Source organism: Dendrobium catenatum, unplaced genomic scaffold (genome assembly GCF_001605985.2).
Source record: "Dendrobium catenatum unplaced genomic scaffold, ASM160598v2 fragScaff_scaffold_421, whole genome shotgun sequence".
NCBI lineage: Eukaryota > Viridiplantae > Streptophyta > Magnoliopsida > Asparagales > Orchidaceae > Dendrobium > Dendrobium catenatum.
This window is the reverse complement of record NW_021318883.1, coordinates 127,992-147,831: the sequence shown is the minus strand read 5'-3', so window position 1 is coordinate 147,831 and position 19,840 is coordinate 127,992. Positions and strand designations below refer to the sequence as shown.

The following is a 19,840-nucleotide window of genomic DNA, read 5'->3' as shown; positions in this document are numbered from 1 at the left end:
TTATGTTGGCTCTTGTGTGCCAATAATTGCTATATCTTACTATTACTATTTTGACCATCATCTAATATTAATTGCTGCTTTCTTCGACACATCATTGCTCAGTGCTCACTACTACAGCCTCTCACTCTTTTCTCCATTATCGTTATCCCCAAACAAAATTTAAATGTATTTAAAATACATAATAATAAAAAAATAAATTCAATTAAATAATAAATGCATTTTACATTATAATTATATATTTTTCAAATATATAAATTATTAAACATTTTAAAATTTTCTTCATAAAAAAATATTCGAGTACTCTGCCCAGGAAGCTGGAGAAGAGGACAGTCCTAAACAAACCAGATTGTGGGGCAGCTTCAGCGATTCTCTTAAATATTAAGGGCACTCCCCGTACGCTTTATTGTGTACCACAAAACGGTCCGTGTCGTCTTGCCGACGCCTGTAGGACGAAAACCGTTCTTCCGTCGGTCAAGATATGTTCTTCACCATTGATTTTGTTTATTATTTAATAAATTTTATATTTTTCTCAGCTACTAATAGTATCATCGACAAAACCAACCATGTTCCCTTATCTTTATCCTGTTCCTTGACAGCGATGTCTCGCTTATCATTTTATACTTTCTTCTGCATCTACATCTGCATCTACATCTGCGGAGAGCAAGGGGCAGTAGATCTCGGAGCTCAGATCTGCAAGCGCAGAGCTATTTTTTCTCTTCTAAGCGTTGATCTAATCTAGCGGTTTCCCTTCCACTCACTCGGCTTCTGATCAGAAGATGATGAGCATCCTGTCTTGTTTTTTGCTTCGATCTTTTGTTATTCAGATGAGTGCCAGTTCGGTAAAGAAGAATCCTTTTTCCTGGAGATTTAACTACTCGATCTAAACGATATCAATATTTGGCTATTATACTGTTCGATCCCGGTCATATTCTGGAGTTCGACGCCAAATACGGATTTGTTTTGTATGCTTCTCTCGACCTCGCTGGCATGTCCTCCTCTATGTTTGATTCTTGCATGAATCTAAGTTATTTTCCATCTTCTTTAACTTTTGATCTTTCATTTGCCAATTAGGCCGTTTTTTTTTGCATTAGGGTATCACAATAATCTTACCTTCGTATTTCTTATTCTTTTTTTTTTTTTTTGAACTTTTGAGCAGGTAACTGCTGATGCAATGTATTTTGGTCTTGTAGATGAAGGATGATGGCAAGATTTTGTTTGAGCTTGTTGCATTGACAACGAGAGAGAGCACGCTGGTTGGCGGCCATGAACGCGGTCATGACGGTTTACTTGCGTGCTCCCTCTCGCTGTCATCCACTTCGCTCTACAAAATGGCTGCCATGAAATGTCAGTGGAGCTGTGGTTTTTAGTAGGAGATTCTACTTTCTAAGAGGTAAGCCTAATAATTTTAGCTTCATTATTGTGTTTAGCCGCGTTCAAGTTTTTCTTAGATTTTCAAGTTCCTGGAGTTTACTGGTGGCTCATAAGAGCTTACATAAATTAACTGTATGAGAGACGGCAATGGCTCCATGGCTTACAAAAGAGAAATTTGTGAGTACTGTGGTCATGGTGCAGCTTCAATTTTACCTCATGCTTATAATTAATGCTGCCCTCTATAGTGGTAACCCATCAAACTGCATAATCATGTTGAAAATTTTATTTAAAGAGATTTACATAGTAATGCTTGTGTATATATATCTGATTCTATGTTTATTTCTTCCTTGTATTTTATCTTTATTTATCTCTTCTTCAACCTATATATACTTGTCTATGATTGTATGGACATACACATAAGAATATTAATTTTAAATTGTCTCTCATTATCCTTTTCACAAAATGATATCAAAGCAAGGTTCTTCATGTTCTTACTCTCACTAGCCACTTACAAGTTCTCAATCTACCTATTTTGTGCTTGCCATTATTGATCTCTCTCAAGAATGTTGATTTCCTCTTGAGAAAATCTAAAGAAGCTCCATCTATGGCCTTCCCCCAATTTTAAAGTCATCCATTTCGATGCAATTCTCAAAGTTTTTTATCTTAATTATATCTGTTGATCCTTTTAAGAATATCTTACTTCCTATGTCGCACCATCTCATTACATCTCAGAGAAACATGCACCGTGTAATTCTATTGCCACACCACTTCACATTTCTACCACCAACTCCTTTAAACACCTCTCGTCACCAGCTTTCTAAGCTTCTAATTATCAACCTTTTTTTTAAGACGTCATCCAAAGGATAGTCTATTGACCTTCTCAATTACTAACTCTTAACTACTTAGTCTCTCTTGCTTAATAGCTCCCCTCTTTGTATGTTGTAATTAATTTGTCATCTGAGCTTATTATAAGACCCTGACCCCTACTATTGGTCACATCAACTTCATTGTTGACCCGTGTTCTACTAGTTGCTATCTTATTGATGTAGTTGCTAACCACTTTGGACAAATTCTATTCACACATCCTATTACTGCTAGTCTAGACAGACACAATTAAATTCTTGAGAGCTAAGAAATGTCAAGGTTTTGTGTAGCACCAAGAGCACAAGATGACATAAAAGGTTCAACTCCAGGGCTCAATCCAGAAAGTTGTAGCTGAGCATTGAGGCACATCACAAGGAGCCAATTGAAGACCCCAACCTAGTGAATTTCTTATTGATTTGTTTTATTTAATCGTTATTTGGATGTTGTGTATGTGCTAGAACTTGATGTAGCGTATGTGTAATTGTAGAAAATTTAGGTTTTAAGACTTTGAAACTTAAAATTTAAATGATATTTAGGCATCGATATGTTAAAAATGAGATATATTATAATTAATTATTTAATTAATTATAATATTTACAAAAGGAGGGCCGGCCATGGAGTTTAGAGGAAGTTATTCTATGTGGTGGTTACCCTTGGGAGGGGGTTTCATATAGTTACATGTGAGGTTGACCACTGTAACTCTTCCCTCCCTTGATAATTCGAATTAAGTTTGTAAACACTTATAAAGTGTATGCATTTCTAGAATGAAAGTTTAGAAATATTTGTTGACAAATTTTTGGATTTCAAGAAATTAATGGCAAGACTTGGCGGTCAACCACAAAAGGGAAAACTCCAAAAACCGGCGGTTAGCATGGCTAAACTAGCGGTTTTTTTATCACTGGCGGTTCTCGGCGGCATAAAGGCCGCCAGTAAAAATCGCATAGGAAATCCTTATCGGCGGCCTTTTACCGGCGGTTTTTTTAGCCGGCGGTTTTCCAGCGGTACACACCGCCGGTGACGACCGGATTTGTAACCGGCGGCGTTCCGACCGTTAAGCCGCCGGTTAATTTACCGACGGCTAACCGGCGGTCACCTTACCGACGGTAAGCCGGCGGTTAATGCTGGCGTCGTGTGTTCGCTAAACCGCCGGTAAGCGCAGGTACACCACCGTTACCATTACTGGCAGTAACCGGCGGTCAAAGCCGACGGTGTACACCACCGGACTTCCGCCGTAACATCGCCGGTGGCCGTCGGTAACCGCCGGTGTAATAACGTTACCGGCGGCTTAGCTTTGGCCGTCCGGTATCGTCGTTTCCGGCGGCCAAACCGCCGGTTGGCCGCCGGAAACCTGTAGCACTTGAAAAAAAAAATTGACTGCATTCCCTCTATTTGAGAAACTAAAGTCGGAAACCTGTAGCACCTCAAATTGAGGGAATACTGTCAATTTTTTTTTCACCTGTAGCACCTGAAAAAAAAAATTCACCCTAAAGTCTAAACCTGCAGAAAGAGCAATACATAATAAGATATTTTGGGCAACACGCCGCTATATTCATCAGAACTATAAACATAACCACAAATCAAATTAATAAATAAGTTTACAATCAAACATTAAGAAGTTCCAAATAAGTTCATCAAACATAAAACTAGTTCACAAAGTTCTAAATTCAATAAGGTTACAATCACAAGTTCTAAATACAATCATCAAATATAAAAAAGATCTAATCCTCAGCTGTATCCTCACTGTCTGCAGATGGCTGCTCCTCTTGCTCCTTCTTCCTTTGATTTTCAGCTCTGTAGGATTGCAGCTCTGCTTGAAAAATGTGATTAGATTTTAATGGTCGGAGGTATGTAAATATTATTTATGAATTAAATTTCGCATATTTTGTTTAATCAATTTCTTATATCATAAAGTTCTCTCTATAAAATTAATATTTTTGAATTTGAGAAACTTTTGTAGAATCAACATTAGGTTTTCTTAAAAGAAGTGGTCGTTATAATTTGGATGATGGTGTTGATTGCAATAAGGACTTGAGATCTCTCAAATGGGTTAAGAATAATATGAACCCTAAGGTTGGACAATATATATAGATACAAAATAGTGAAGAAAAAGGAAAATAAATTAATATCCACAATGAATGCTAATTCAGTACAGGAAAAACACCGCCGTTACCATTACCTTCAAATCCCAGTTTTTCTTCAACTCACACGAAAAATAGGGCAACCGGTTTGAGATTGAGGGCGGCAAGATAGCGGCCGGTGTGGGGTCAGCGGTCGGAGAGCGGTCGTTGGCGGCAAGACCGTGCGCACGATCGAGCGAGACGGGCGGAGGCGACGGCAGAGCTCGTGCGAAGAGAGAGAAGGAAAGATTAGAAATGAAATGCGAGGCTCGGGCCCGTTCATTTTAGGGCATTTACCGGCGGTCTACCGGCGGTCCTGACTGCCGGTAAGTTCATCACTTATCAACGGCGGTATAGGCCGCCGGTAAACCGCCGGTACGATTGACAGCCGGCGGTTGCACCGACGGTTACAAGACCGTCGCTAATACCAGCGGTCGGTCGTTACGAAACCCCCGGGTAGGCCGCCGGTATTAGCCGACGGTCATACCGCCGGGCGAACCGCCGGTAAACGGTGTTTTTCCTGTAGTGTTGTGAGTTGATTAATTTTGTATCTTTGTATTCTACTGAAATATTTTGTTGTAATATTATTTAGCAATATCCCTACTATGTTTAAAAAACATTTCCATAAAAAATTTCACTTAGATCCATCTATAGTGGTTGGCCAATCCTAGCCTGAAATATGACATTGTGTGATTTTAGTTGGAAATTAGAGATCTTAAACCCCATAAAATTTTTTGAAGAACTCCAAATCTATTCTTAAAACATACCCCTTTCTCCTCCAAGTGTTAAATATTGTGTTTCTAATGTGTAAACCCTAGTCCTAGAAAATTCGTCAAACTTCAGCTTTTCTGAAACCTACTACTTCCTAATTCTAAAGCAATTATGCAGACCTTTCAAAAAATTGTGGAACTTTCCATATCACATCTTGACACTCTTCCCTAACTAATTAAATTAATTTTATAATTTTTGGATAAGTATTCATGATTTTCTAGACATTTGAATTTAGCCTAGGATTTTTTCCCCCAAACCCTAGCTTGACCTCTATTGCTCTCCAACCTTCATCCCACCAAGAAATTAACTCTAACAACATATTTATAATCTATTAAGTCTCTTGTGATGGTTTAGCAACCAATTTCAAATTATCCCCCATTATCCTTTCACTTGATATCAAAGCAAGTTTCTTTATGTTCTTATTCTCACTAGCGACTTGCAATCTCTCTGTCTACCTATTTAGAGCTTGTCATTATTGGTCTATCTCAAGAATGTTGGTTTCCACTTGATAAAATTTAAAGAAGATCTACCTATTGCCTTCTATCACCTTCCACTCAATTCTAGAGTCATCCTTCTATTGACCACATCAACTCCGTTGTTGATTGCCCCATGTTCTACTAGTTTGTACCTCATTAATGTAGTTGTTAACCAGTATAGACAAATTCTAGTTACACATCCTATGGCTACTATTCTGGATGGATCCAATTATATTCTTGAGAGTTAAGAAATGTAGAGTTTTGGTGTAAGCACACGGAGCATAGGATGACATAAAAGGTCAAACAAACTAGTACTCAATCCATAAAAGTTGCAGTCGAGGAGGACCCATCACAAGGAGCCTATTGAACACCCTAACCTAGGAAATTATGTATTTATTTTTATTTGATTGTTATTTGGACTTTATGTATGTGTCAAAACTTTATGCATTGCATTTGTAATTGTATAAATTTTTGATTTTAAGTCTTTGAAATTTAATTTTTAAATGATATGAGGGTATTGATATGTTTAAAATGAGATAATACAAATAATTATTTAATTAATTATAATATTTACAAAAGGAGGGCCAACCATGGAGGTTAGAGGAAATTACTCTATTGGTGGTTACACCTTTGGGAGGAGGTTACATGTGAGGCTGGCCATTATAACTCTTTCTTTATAATTCGAATTAAGTCATGTTCAAAAAATTTTTCTTGATTAGTGTGATATAGTTTTCCCTAGATGTTAGAAAAAGTTTTGCTGATAGCAAGAGCTATTATTTTTTTAATATTTATTCTTTTTTTTTTTGTGTTTATCTTTTTGTTTTGCTCGAGGGAAGAGCCAAAATCTAATTATGAGGGTATTTGATAAGTTATATTTTAGTAACTTTTCCCCTAATTAAATCTTGACATTTTACAAATTTTTTGCTTAATTCCTAAGAATCCACTGCAACAATTCAAAAATATGAAGAGAAACACCTATTTTGTGGATTTATGTGAAGTGAAGAAGAAGTGAGTTTAGAGTTGTCTGAACAGATGATAGTGCATCTAGAGCTATTAAAGGGCTTGGGCGCTTGGGCTCCTAGAACTGGCAACCAAGTGCTAGACATGGTGTCCATCTTAGCACCCAAGTGTCAAAACCAAATGGATCTTGAGTTTTTTTTATCAAGGGTGCATGGGAGCCCAGGCACTCAAGTCTAGTTATAGGCCTAATATGGTGCCTAAGCGCCCAATTTGGGCACCCAAGCACTCAACATGGCACCTCACACTATATTGAGATTTTGACGAGCCAAAACTTATAATTATTTTTTGGAGAATCATTGTATGTTAATAGGCACTACACAATATTGTATTTGTTTTCCTCAGTATTTTGATAGTTATTACTTTTAATGTTAGCACGATTCATGCATATTAGATTAAAATAATTGATTGATTCTATAACTTGCACCAATTTTTTTACACATTAATTCATATGAATTGTTTGCTCATGATGTACCATATGATTTTTGTGAACTGTGAATATATATATATATATGTGTATATTTTTGGAGAAAACTCACAACCGGGATTATGCTTTAATTAAATTGAAAATTACAAGTCATGAGAGATCTACAATAATAATAAAAAGATAAAACTTAGAGCCAAAGATCCCAAATAATTACAAAAACACCTAGGAAAAACTATGGGAGGCCATGAGCCATCACCCAAAAATTTGAGGAAGCAAGCAAAAAAAAAAAAAAAAAAAAAAAAAAAAAAAAAAAAAAAAAAAAAAGCCTTCAAAACAAAGACAAACCACAAAAATAAGAAATAATATGCAATAAAATAAGCCACAAAATCCAACTCGCAAAGGACATCAAAGAGCTCCCTCACAGACAGTGAACAATCCTGGAGCCAAAATAACGAAGGCAGATTAGAATCACTGGAGGCCAGACTAGAGGAGGCAGCAAAGACAGTAGAGCACATGGATGAAAAACAAGCATGGGGCCTAGAACCAGCTAAGAAATCACCTGCATGAAGCTGGACGACCACAACAAGAACAAAAAATAATATCAACCTAATAGAAATGCTCAACCACAACAACACAACCAGGACGAACAAAGAAAACCAAAAACCAATAAAGATAAAGGCCAGAGCAAATCAAAAGAAAATGGACCCTTAAACAAAGGAGAGCAAACTAAAAGGTGAGCAACACAAGAAAAACCCGCACATCGAATAGGATATGCAGAAAGCCAAAGCAAACAAATTATTTGGAATGTATATTGATGTGTTTTCCTTAATGTGAGGTTTGGTGTAAACCCAATCACATGATAGAGGTATGAGGTTGGATTGATCCTAATATTAGCAGATAGGCTCGGTGTGGCAACCAAAATATATGGCCACTTGAATTTGAAATAATGATTTAAATATTGAAATGAAATAGAAAAAAACGTCATATTATATGATATGATTATTCATGATATCTAACTTGTATGGATGTGATTGATGGTAAATGATTTTTATGTTGTATCATCAATAATTTAAATTGATATGACTTACTTCTGATATGCTATACATTCTATTATCTATTATGACAACATACACACCATACTATACTCTAATAGAATATTGCATTGTATGCCATATTCAAGTAATTTTTTTATTATTGATATATCATTTATGAAAGACAATATGTTTATTGATTGCATTATGATAGCCAACAATCTTATATATTGTTTCTTTTTGTCAATTGAATTCAATTTTAGGCTTCCTATAGTATATGGAGTTTATTGCTCCATTTATTGTATTTGTTTGTAGTTTGCTTTGTTTTCCTTCAAGGGTAAAGCTTTTTTTTTTTGTTAAAACCCACGGAGGGGCCTATGCGTTAATATCAAAAAAGGGGTACGTTACAAGGTCCTTAAAAGTCACCTCCAGCTAGCTAATGCTCAGAAGAGCTACAAAAGAAAGCAAAATAAAACCTGAGAGCCGGTGGTTCCTTTTACTAAGATTTACAAAAAAACCTAGGAATATTCTAGGGCTGCAAGAAATCAGCACCCAAAAAAGGAAGAAAAAGATAATAGCAATCAGCACATACTTCCTGCAAAAATTAAAATCAACCTTCCAAAAGCTCAAAAAACTAGAGCTCGAAGTCCCTCTGCAATCGTTGCAAGACCAATTATCTAGGCACCAGATCTGCACAAAAAAGAGCCTCCAACAGAGAAAGATCATATGACAGGTGAAATGAGATAAGAGCACAAAATTGCATATAACATAAGATAAAAGAAATAAAGCCAGTAAAACTTCCATGGAAGCAAAAACAAAAACCTCTGTGCAAATCAGGAAGGAACCAGAGCTCCATAACATCAGTTTTAACAGAGTCTTACCCAGAGCAAAAATAATCCAAAACAGAATCAGGGCAGCAAACTTAACACAAACAGGGCAATAAAAAATATTTTGAATGAGAAGCGGAGTAACATCCAGAGTAGTAGCGAAAAAAGAAGGCCAAATCAAGCCACAAGCACAACCAATCAAACTGTGATTATACAGGAAAGCATAAAATGAATCCAGAAAACTCACGGTCACCATATCTGTGCACAGCCAACCAAAAGGTACCCACCAGTAGAGCTGAACACTCCACACATATAATTTTGAACCATCGCCTAATGAGGCCAATAAGAAAACTGCCAACTGTCAGGAAGACCAGCCAGATAACAGCCCTAAAACAACACCAAAATAGTACCTGATTTTTCCAGAACCAGCAACCAACAGCCAACTCACTACAAAACACTAGAAAGTTAACCAAAAAACATAAAAAGCTCCAGAAAACACAAGAGATAATTATCATCTCCAGATAAACCAAAGAACAGCACCCACATTGACCAGCCCAGGCAAAGTACAAAAGAGACACCATCAAATGATAAAAACAGCAGAAAACCAAACCAAGGTTTAAAATTGCGTAAATAAGCCTCGAGGCGGTGTGAGGCGTAAGCCTCACCGACGAAGAATTGCGTAAATGATAATTCGTACACCTCAGCCAGAATTGCACAATTGCACCTCTGAGGCGCGCCTCAGTCCAAGTGAGGCGTACGCCTCTGCCAGGAGAGGAATTGCGTAAGCCTTGAGGCGATTTTGGGTCAAATTGCGCAGAGGCGCGCCTCTTATTGCGCAATTTTAAACAGAGAACCAAACCAACACTAATGTAACCGAATGTAAGGAAGGCCCAAACGATCTAATCTAGCAAGCCCTTTAGCCTCTTTAGGAAGATTGTGTTCATCATACTCCACAAAATTATCTAAATTACAACCCCATTTAGCAAGAAAATCGGCAACCACATTCCCTTCTCTTAAAATATGCGAAATTTTAAAAGATATAAGAGAAATGCAATGTTTAATATCTTTGAGTCTATAAAAATTAACCGAATTGGTAGAAGATTGGCCATTAATATAATGCATAATGAGCATAGCATCCACTTCCACCCATAAATTATTAATCCCAAGAGATTTGCAAAAATGAATCCCATATTAAAGGCTTTCCATCTCAGCTTGAATCGCAGTAGTAGCCATAGAAGGATCGGCAAAGGCTTTAATGACAAAACCCTTAGCATCCCTAATAGTTCCACCACAACCCGCTTTAGTAATATTTCTAGCACCATCTGCATTGAGTTTGAAACACCCCACCATAGGTTTAGTCCAGTAAATAATTCTATTGTTAGAAGCAAGAGTATAAGTGAAATTCAAGCCAAATTCCTCATAAAGATGATGGTAACCTTTGAAAGAGTCAATCTTTAGAAGCTTTGCAACAAACAACTGATAAATTTTATACTTAATTTTGGAATAATAGTGCCAATGTCCATTTTGACGTTATCATGTTTAAAAGCATTTCTACTGTTCCAAATATACCAACATATCAAGACAGGAAGGATATTACGAATATGACCTTTAATTTTAGTAAACCATTCACTAAACACCTAAGTGAGAGAAGTAAATTGAAAGGTTGAGAACACTTAGAACAAATTGTCAAAGTGAATCCAAACTTTCATCGCAATAGGACCTTGAAAAAAAACATGGTTCAAATTTTTAGTGTGATAGCAGTATTGAAATTTGAAGACAATATAGAGACCTTTCTTGATAAGAATCGAGTCCACTGGAATATAATTATGTAAAATCCTCCAAATCAGAAATGAGTAATAAGGGGGAATACTAGCATGCCAGAAAGCCACATTAATAAAATTTCTCGGCATATAATGTTTAATTAATTTCCAAACTTGTTTAGTACTGAAGTTTATGTCGTTGGAACAATTGGACAAAATACAATCATCCTTCTCCAAATGAATAATATCTTCATAATTAAATTGATAATAAAACCAGGCACCATATTAGAGAGTAAATCAGGGTTCCAACTCTCATTAGTAAAAAGCTCCTTAACTTTACAGGATGAAATAGAACGAGTGTATAAAAGATTATCAATAGAAAAATTACCCAACCATTTATCTTGCCAAAAATAAATATCACCAATGCCTAAACCCCATTGAATTAACTCCTCAGCTTCCCATTTGATGTTGCATAATCTTTTTCAGTTAGGAGAATCACCTTTTTTAAAAGAACAATTTAAATGATGCTTCACACCACAATATTTAGTAACCATGAACTTAACCCAAAGACTCCTTTTAGCTCTAAAATTATACCACAATTTATGATTAAAAGTTTTAACCATGTCCTTGATGGTTTTAAAACCAAGTTTGCCCTCATCCATAGTCCCAGAACAGTTTTTCCAACCCAAATAATAGCGTTAGATCCTTCCTTGGAACCCCAAAGGAATTTGTTAAAAAGAACCTCCAACCTCCTCCAAACATTCATAGTCGGGGCCAAAGTGTGGAGCAAATAAATAGGAATAGAACAAAGAACATGTTTAATGAGAACAAGTCTACCACCATAAGATAAGAAATTGAAGGCCCACGAAGAAAATTTCTTCTGAATGGTAGAGAAAATGTCATCAAATAAGAACGAGCCTTTCCTGCCTTTAAAGAGAGGAGTACCCAAATATTTCATAGGGAGGAACTTCTTATTTAATCCAATTTTTCTTTCAATGCTATGAATACGAGAAGCAAAAATTGACTTAGCAGTAATAAAGGAACTTTTGGATTTGTTGAAAGTTAAACTACTGGTATTATGAAAATTCTCAAGAAAATTAAACAGAGTTTGAACCATTTTAATAGAACAATTTGAAAAAATAATGAAATCATCCACAAAACTCACATGGGTCAAAGGCAAAACACCACCAGTCCTAAAAAACAACTTCTGATGCATTCTGAAAAGTTGATTAAGACCACGAGATAAAAATTCCATACCAATTATGAAAAGAGCAGGAGATAAAGGATCTCTCTGTCGAAGCCCATGAGAAGATTGAAAAAAACCATGTGGTTTGCCATTAATAACGACCGAGAAGCAACAAAATTCAATGTTATTTTTTATCAAGCTAATGAAATGAGAATTAAACATAAACAACTTTAAAATGACAAAAAGAAATTCTCAATTAAGATTATCATAAGCTTTGGTTATGTCCATTTTAAAAACAATATTCCCACCAAAAACCTTCTTATCCAAGTCATGAATTAACTTATGCGCAAGTAAAATATTATCAAATATGGATCTGCCTTTAACAAAATCAGACTGTTCCAAAGAAATAATTTTGGGGAGAAGTAAAGCAAGTCTCTCCATTAATATTTTAGCAATAAGTTTATTGAAAAAGGAACACAAGCTAATAGGCCTATAATCATTCCAAAAATTAATATTTTGAGCCTTAGGAATAAGAGCAATAGAAGTGGTGGTGAAAAATTTAGGATACTGAGAACTACTAAAAAAATTCACAACATTATTAACAAGATCCTCCTTAATAATGTCCCAAGATTTCTGGAAAAATTTATTAGTAAAACCGTCCGGCCCAGCAACAGAATAAGTATTCATACTATTTTAGTTATCCCAAATCTCCTCAACATAAGGAGTATTAGTAAGCAAATAGTTGTCCTCCTCAGAAACAAGAGAAGAAATAAAAGAGTAATCATTATCAAGCTTGGGATTAAAGTTAGAATTAAAGAGTTTAAAGAAATATTCAGTTCCTGAAGAAGCAATCAAATTGGGGTCCTCAATGTCATCACCATCAGGCAAAGCAATCTTATGAATATGCCTACTAATTTTATTATGAGTAGCAATATTATGAAAGTAGGAGTATTACGATCACCTTCTACAAGAAATTTCAAAGAAACCTTTTGCCTCCAATAAGCTTCTTCCTTTTCCCGCAGCTTCAAGGATAAAGCTTCAATTGAGTATAGTATGATGATTTCTTGTAGTGGTTTTATTTTTGTATGATTGTATATGATTTCCAAATATACTATTATTGGCCCCATATTAGTTTTTTTTAGTATGAATGTTCTAGAAAAGTTGGTTAGACTTTTCAATTTTAAGATTTTTTAAGATTATATTCTCTTCTTGATTTGAGAGAGTTTAGACTCTTGAATTTTAAGGAGATTTCCTCTAGCTCCTTAATTATTGCAGTTTAGGATTTTGATTCTTTTGTAACTATAAATAAATTTTAATTGATGCAATGAAAATCATAATTTTAAATTTTGGAAGATTAGATTGTAAAGGTGGTAATAAACATTAGAGGGATTAAAAGTAGACTGAAGGCCAAAAAAAGATATTTTTCAACAATTCACAACAATAAGGAACTAAGATGAAATATGGTATTCAGCTTACCTATGTTAGAAGCCATCATATAGTACACTAATCTTGATGATGTAAATTCTAGAGATGGCAAAGAAATGGAGGATAAGGAGGCATATACTTGTTAGAGTTTCTCGTAGGGACATTGTTTAAGGTTAATTTTAAGATTGAAGTGCTAACCAACAACAAGATAGACAATATTAAGAAAGTCGATGGTTGGTTAAAGCATTTCTAGATTTTCTTTTTTTCTAGATAACCTATAAGAGAGCCCTCATGAGGTGAAGCTATCAAAGTGTGCCCTTATGTGGTGGAATGTGGATGGAGCCATGATTTGATAAGGATCGCCAAAAGCTAGTTTAAGACAATCTTGAATACAAAGTACTATCATATCAACTTGTAGTGGTAGATGTTGATCTCAAGGATAAGGTTGAGGCAAGGATTCAGGCAATTGGTATAGAACTAAATTTGGAAAACCTTTGCTTAAGTTTCATTTGGTATAGATATATTAGGAAAATATATAAGAGAGGAATGAGGAATATATTCATTATAAAAAGCCAAGTATGTGCGTAAATAAAAGGGGTATAAGAAACTGATACGCCCTAGGGTTCCCAAGTTTGGGTTTGCTCTAATGCTCCTTCAAATAAAAGATTTCTCCACCAAATCCAAGAAAAATTAATACAAGAGGGATGAGAGGAAGAACAAGAACCTTTGCATTAGAAATCCAAAAGAAACAAGATACAATTTGTCCACTTCGAGAAGGACAAGGGGAGCACTACAAACCCTAGAAAACTTAGAGAAAGGAACTAAGGTGGCTAAGAGAAAACTCAATTCTTGCATAACCCTAGGCCTGACCCGAGCCAAACCGGTCCAGAAATGGACCGGTTCCGCTCAAGCCGACCCCCCCGCTCCGCTCCGAGTCAAGCCCTGCGCCCGCGTCGCCTTCGGCGGATCGGCCCGTGCGGTCTCCTTCCCGGCCGATGCCGCGTGCTCCGGGGTCGCCGGGTCTTCCTCTGCCGGTCGGCGGCGGCCCGCACGGCTCCTCCTCTGATGGTCGGCGGCGGTCCGCATCAGAAACACTCTTCTTTAGGCCCAAGTACTCATATTTTCAACGAAAAAACTACTATAATTTATCCAAACCCTACCAAATTCCTTCTCCATATCAACGAATTGACCTGTTCTTTTGTCCTGAAATCGCAACCATGATGTGATTTCCATGACATCCGATCCCCATACAATTGCACGATGCATTTTGCTTCATCAGCTACTCATCTTTCTCTATTGTGGTCTATATCAATGCTCATCTCACGCAGGGCGCCATTGCTCCCACTCCAGCTTCTTATGTTATGTTGGACTCCTCTCTTACATTTGAGGCTCATCATTAAATTCATGCTAGCTTGACATACAAGCTATTCGTGCTCATGGGTTGTAGCCTTTGGCATGCAGTCTCAACTCTATTCCATGTGTCCCTTACACTTTTTATGTTGCATTGGATATGCCCACTCCTAACATGGGCAACATTGTCCGCGACATCGTTTCCATCGTTGGCACTTGATTGTTTTGGTTTGGCTCGTTAATTGTCTATTTTAGTTCAACTTCTCATGACTAGCGTCATGTCGCCTCAATTCCACTAACTCGGGATATTCTTTCCTTAGTATTCATTATGTATATTTTGCCGATGGTTGTTCGGTATTTCTACAATGTGATGCTTCCTCTATGGATGTCCTAATCATAGGATTTTAAGCATTATGGAATCTCTTTCTAATTACCCTCATTTTTTATTCATGATTTTTTTTATTTTCTCCCTCATTTTTGAACAAATTTTAAGTAAGGTCCTTTACCAACTCATCACAAACTATCCTCCTCTTATTAAGTTAATCCATCACTCATTTTTGCTTTTTTACAAAGAGTTATCTTAATTGACACCTCCTTTTTCTTTCTCCCTATTGGTAAGTTTTTCTGAGGATCGCCCTAGTTTAGGATATAGTTTGTAGATTCTTGATTGATATGAGATTGATTGGGGATTATATAGTTGAACTTATTCATTTTCATCATGTTCTTATCAAGTTATTCAAAAATGTTAATTATTCATCACTCTTTTCAAAGAGATCATGCTTTATGGATGAGTTTCCAATGTATTTTCTTAAGTGGTCCAATCATTTCGATTATTCATCTCCTTTTACTTCAATTTGAATTCCTTTTCTATGACCACACATTCATTATTTTAATCAATTGACTTTGTATTCTCTTGGCTCAAATTTTTATAAACAATTTTAGTTAAATGTTGCTATTATTAAACTATTCAAGCCCTTAATAACTAGACTTTTGGTGAGAAGAAGATTTTGATTAGTTCCACTGCTCATGGATACTAATAGAAGGTAGGATTTAAAGGAATTCCTTGACATTATTCTTCTTGCAAAAATTTTCATCATAAATTCTCAAGATGCTTCAAGATACCAAAAAAAAAAAAAATCCTAGCAATCAAAATAGTATTTAGTATTTATTTGATAAAAAATAATTTTTTAACTCAATGGTGGCTATTCTAGTACTTTTGATATGGTCTGTTTGCATAATTTTGAATCAATTTTAGATCTTGACTCAGAAACAACGCCTTCTCTAGATGTTGGTCCAAATCCTTCAATCTTTTTACTCTTAATGATCATCCTATTGTTGGCTTTGATGTTAGCATTTATTGCATGGTAGAGCTAAATTTTTTAAAATTCTGTGTTAGGAATGGTAGAAAAGACAAGAAAATATCTATTCCCTCTCCAAAGTTTACCAGAATTCAAGCTTGATGTTTTTAATGAAAATGCTTGGGGTTCTTCTCTTCAGGCATATGGCTCTTGCCTCATTTCTATCTAGTTGGCCTTGATATGTAATGCATACTTAACTCTCGTCATTGTCATATTCATATCATTTCTCGCAGCATTTCTTACATAAACATAGTTACTAGTACGTGGATCTTAAACAAATTTCTTGTGAGCAAACATATAGTATATGAACAAGCTGAATATTGAATCCATTAATTCTTGCATCTTTCTCTAGCAACCATTAAAATAACATCGTCGAAAATAGAAAATAAGCAATCTACAACAACATTAACATACATTGACTTCCTTCTGTGTGGTTGTCAATCATGTTTCTTCCCTCTTCAAAGCATGATAATCTCTTTTAATATTCCATTTCTTTATGTCAAAGAAGCAAAGCCACATCCTTTTATCTTCCATAACATTTACTTCTTTGATAACTTAGCTAAAATACTACAATCAAATTTTCATTTCTCCTATGCTCTTCAGCTTAGCCATAACATTTTTAAATGTGAATTTTTAACATTCTCTATTATAATGGGCATCTCTTCTATATAGCCTGATGTCATAAAAATCCTTATAATGAAAAAGTAAATAGCACAAAGAGTAATAAGTCCTCATCATCATGAACCATCACATCTTATTTGTTAAATTTCTAGTAATGTAATTAAACTCATGAAGATATGATTTATTAATTGCAACATCATACAAATTTTTTTTTCATAAAGGTTGGTTGGAGAGGTTTTTATTCATCTATAAAACTCCACTTCGACCAACATTGGGCCCCTTTATGATGTATTTTCCTCAAATACCTTTGATAAAATCTTATTTGCTATACAATGAGATCAATAAGAGAACATTGGCAAGAATTCTTCACATTTTGGTTTTTTAGGGCTCAAAACTCTTTTGAGGCATCAAACTACTTGATCTCAAACTTCATTATCATCATATTCTTCATTTAACTTTGATACTAGCTATAGGGAAGATTTTACATTTTGTGTCAAAGCACCTTCCAAGAATGAATGCAATGAATTGGCAAGTTAATAATAAAGAGATCAGACACCACAAGAAGACCCTAAGATTTATGAGATTTGGCTAAAATAATAGCCCATGTCCTTAAAACAAGCGAGGGAAGTTGATCAACTACAAGCCACAGAAATATTCAAATAAAATAGGCAAAAAAATCATCTAATTGAAACTCAAGTTCACTCAATATTACCACAAAAAAGAAACCCTATATCTCTCAAGCCAAATAAATAAGAAAACCTCCTGAAATCTTGTTGAAATTACAAGAGTAAATTAATATAAACAATGAAGTAAGAGACCTAAATCATACCAGAAGTTTTAAGGATTAAAAAATGCTCAACATTTCATGCATCTTATCTCCCCTTTTCTCATTCCCTTCAAAGTAGCAACTGCCCATAATCCTCAGGCACATGCATGCTCATTCTTCTCTTCCATGACTTACAGGAGTTTTAAGGATTAAAAAATTGATAACAAGATCTTATCCAAATAATACATTTTGTTGTTAAGGTAAGAGATAGACCTAAAAAGACATGGTTAGAAAATATTAGAAATGACCTTTCTTTACTAGATTTAAATGGGAATTTGACTCTTAACATAACACAATGAAAAAAAAAAAAAAAATAATCATTCATGTATCAGATCTCACCTAGTGTGATAAAGACTTGATTTTGTTGTTGTTGTTATTATGTTATGACAAATCATCACCTGTTTGTTTGTACCGTATAAATATAGTCCAAGAAAGCTTTGGCAATTTTCCGTATAAATATTCCTTAATATCATGAGGGAAATGATTGTTTTTGCCATTCCAGGTGCTGTTTGCAGCAGAGAGGAGGTAGAGATAGTAGTATGGGTGATCAAAGAGGGTAGTGGGGTGTAAAAAGTTTTGTGGGAGGGGGGGGGGGGGGGGGTCATGAAATAGCGAGATGGAATTGCTATTGCCTATAGTGAAGCTAGAAAGATGGCCGTATTTGAGCAATAAATCTTTCCAAAACAAGAGGCTTTTGTATTAGAGGGAAGCTAATGCAGCCCTACAGATTTTTCAACAACGCTGCTAGTAAAGATTGAGACTTCATTTGAGATCATTTTCTTTCTGCTTCTTGAAGCAGTTTTTTAATACAAAAATTAAAATGTCTGTACTAAAAAACTGCTTTAGAAAGCAGAAAGAAAGCCGTCTCAAACAAAGCCTGAGCCTCACAATACGCACAAATCAGCTTCAACTTGCATGAAATGTTGAGCGTGTTTATATTAGGAATCTCCAAGCCAGGAAGTAGCTTAGGTTTGCAGTTTTGTCCCAGGAAATGACGTGAAGCTTCCTTTGGAAGGGTACCTATAATAGAAAGTTTTAGAGCTTATACAACGTGTTTTTTTTTTATTGACTTTGGGTATGAATGCCGAATGAGTCCAGTGGCTTATTAATTTCAAATGGAGATTTTGAGAAGTTGTATTCCACCACCTAGGAAAAGAGTGAGGGCTTTCCAACCTTCAAGGAAGCTGTGAACTTTATCGACCAAGTGGATAGAAGCAAATAATTTTTGGTTTAGAGCCAACCAAATGCCAAGGTACATAGTAGCATTAGTGGTGATGATAAAGTTCAGACCTCTGTTTTGCTCTTTGGCGTTAGGATTACTTTTATAGAGAAGATGAACGAGCTCTCAAAGGGGATTATGCGCAACATGAAATAATATATAAAATTGTGAAGATAATGGAAGATAGTGCTAATTTCAGAGCTCATGGCACTACAGTAAATTCATGAATTTCCAGCGGTCTGTACCGGTGGTTAATTAATTAACCACTGCCGAAATTAGCGGCAGTCAGATAACCGGCGGTTAGCCTGGCGATATTATTTTTTACCGGCGGCTCGCACCGCCGGTTTTAAGTGAATTGTTTCCGGCATTCGAACCGCCGGAAACTGCCCTAAATTTAGCCATCCCGAGCCTTCCACTTCATTTCCTCGTATTCTCCTCTCTCTACAAACAGTCGCCCCCGACTCCTCCGCCCTCTAGCGATCGAGCATGCCTCCTGCGCAGGAATCCGACCAGGATATTTGTGATAATTGTTGTGATTGATTATAGTAGCGTGTTGCCCATATTTGTGATATTTATTGTATTTTATGTGTATGTTTAGAGTCTAGGGTGAAATTCAGTAAATATAGAGGCGAGGCTGTCAAAATTTTTTTTTTCAAATGCTGCAGGTTTCTGGCGGCTAATCGGTGGTTTGGCCGCCGGTAACGTCGATACCTGACGACTAATCATAGCCACCGAAAGTTCACTATTGCCGCCGGTAATTACCGACAGTTTGCCGACGGTTGCCAGCGGTTATTCGGCGATAATCCGACGGTTAACCAGCTGGTAATTCCTGCGGTTCTGACCGTCGGTGATTAGCTGGCGGTTTACCGACGTTCGCCGGTGTTCAACCGGCGATGATCCGGCGGTTTGGCCGCCGCTATTACCAACGGTTTTGACAGCCGATACGTCGCTGTATATAACCGGCGGTCAACGGCGTTACGACTGCCGTAAATTACCGGCGGTATTAGCCGTCGGTGAGTAAAACCGCCAGAAACCATTTTTTATGCGGGTTTTACCTAGGGGTGTCAATTTCGGGTCACGGGTCGGGTTCGGGTCGAATCCGAACTGACCCGAGTTCAAACGGGTCAACCTAACCCGACCCGGATAGACAAACGGGTCGAAAAACCGAACCCGGACCCGACCCGGCGGGTTGCC

At 36.3% G+C, this 19,840-nt stretch overlaps 1 long non-coding RNA gene across 3 annotated transcripts in view; it reads left to right on the top strand.

Moving 5' to 3' along the window:
- The first annotated feature begins 654 nt into the window (after positions 1-654).
- The window catches only part of LOC110110236, a 31,392-nt gene continuing 12,206 nt past the window's right edge, over positions 655-19,840 (top strand). Inside the window, exons 1-3 of one of the 3 annotated variants that reach the window (XR_003700512.1) lie at positions 655-1,024; positions 1,157-1,390; positions 17,930-17,964. This is a non-coding gene — a long non-coding RNA (uncharacterized LOC110110236). Of the gene's footprint in view, positions 1,025-1,156; positions 1,391-2,525; positions 7,121-17,929; positions 17,965-19,840 lie in introns of those variants that run through there. The other 2 variants (XR_003700514.1, XR_003700513.1) reach the window with 2 other exon arrangements.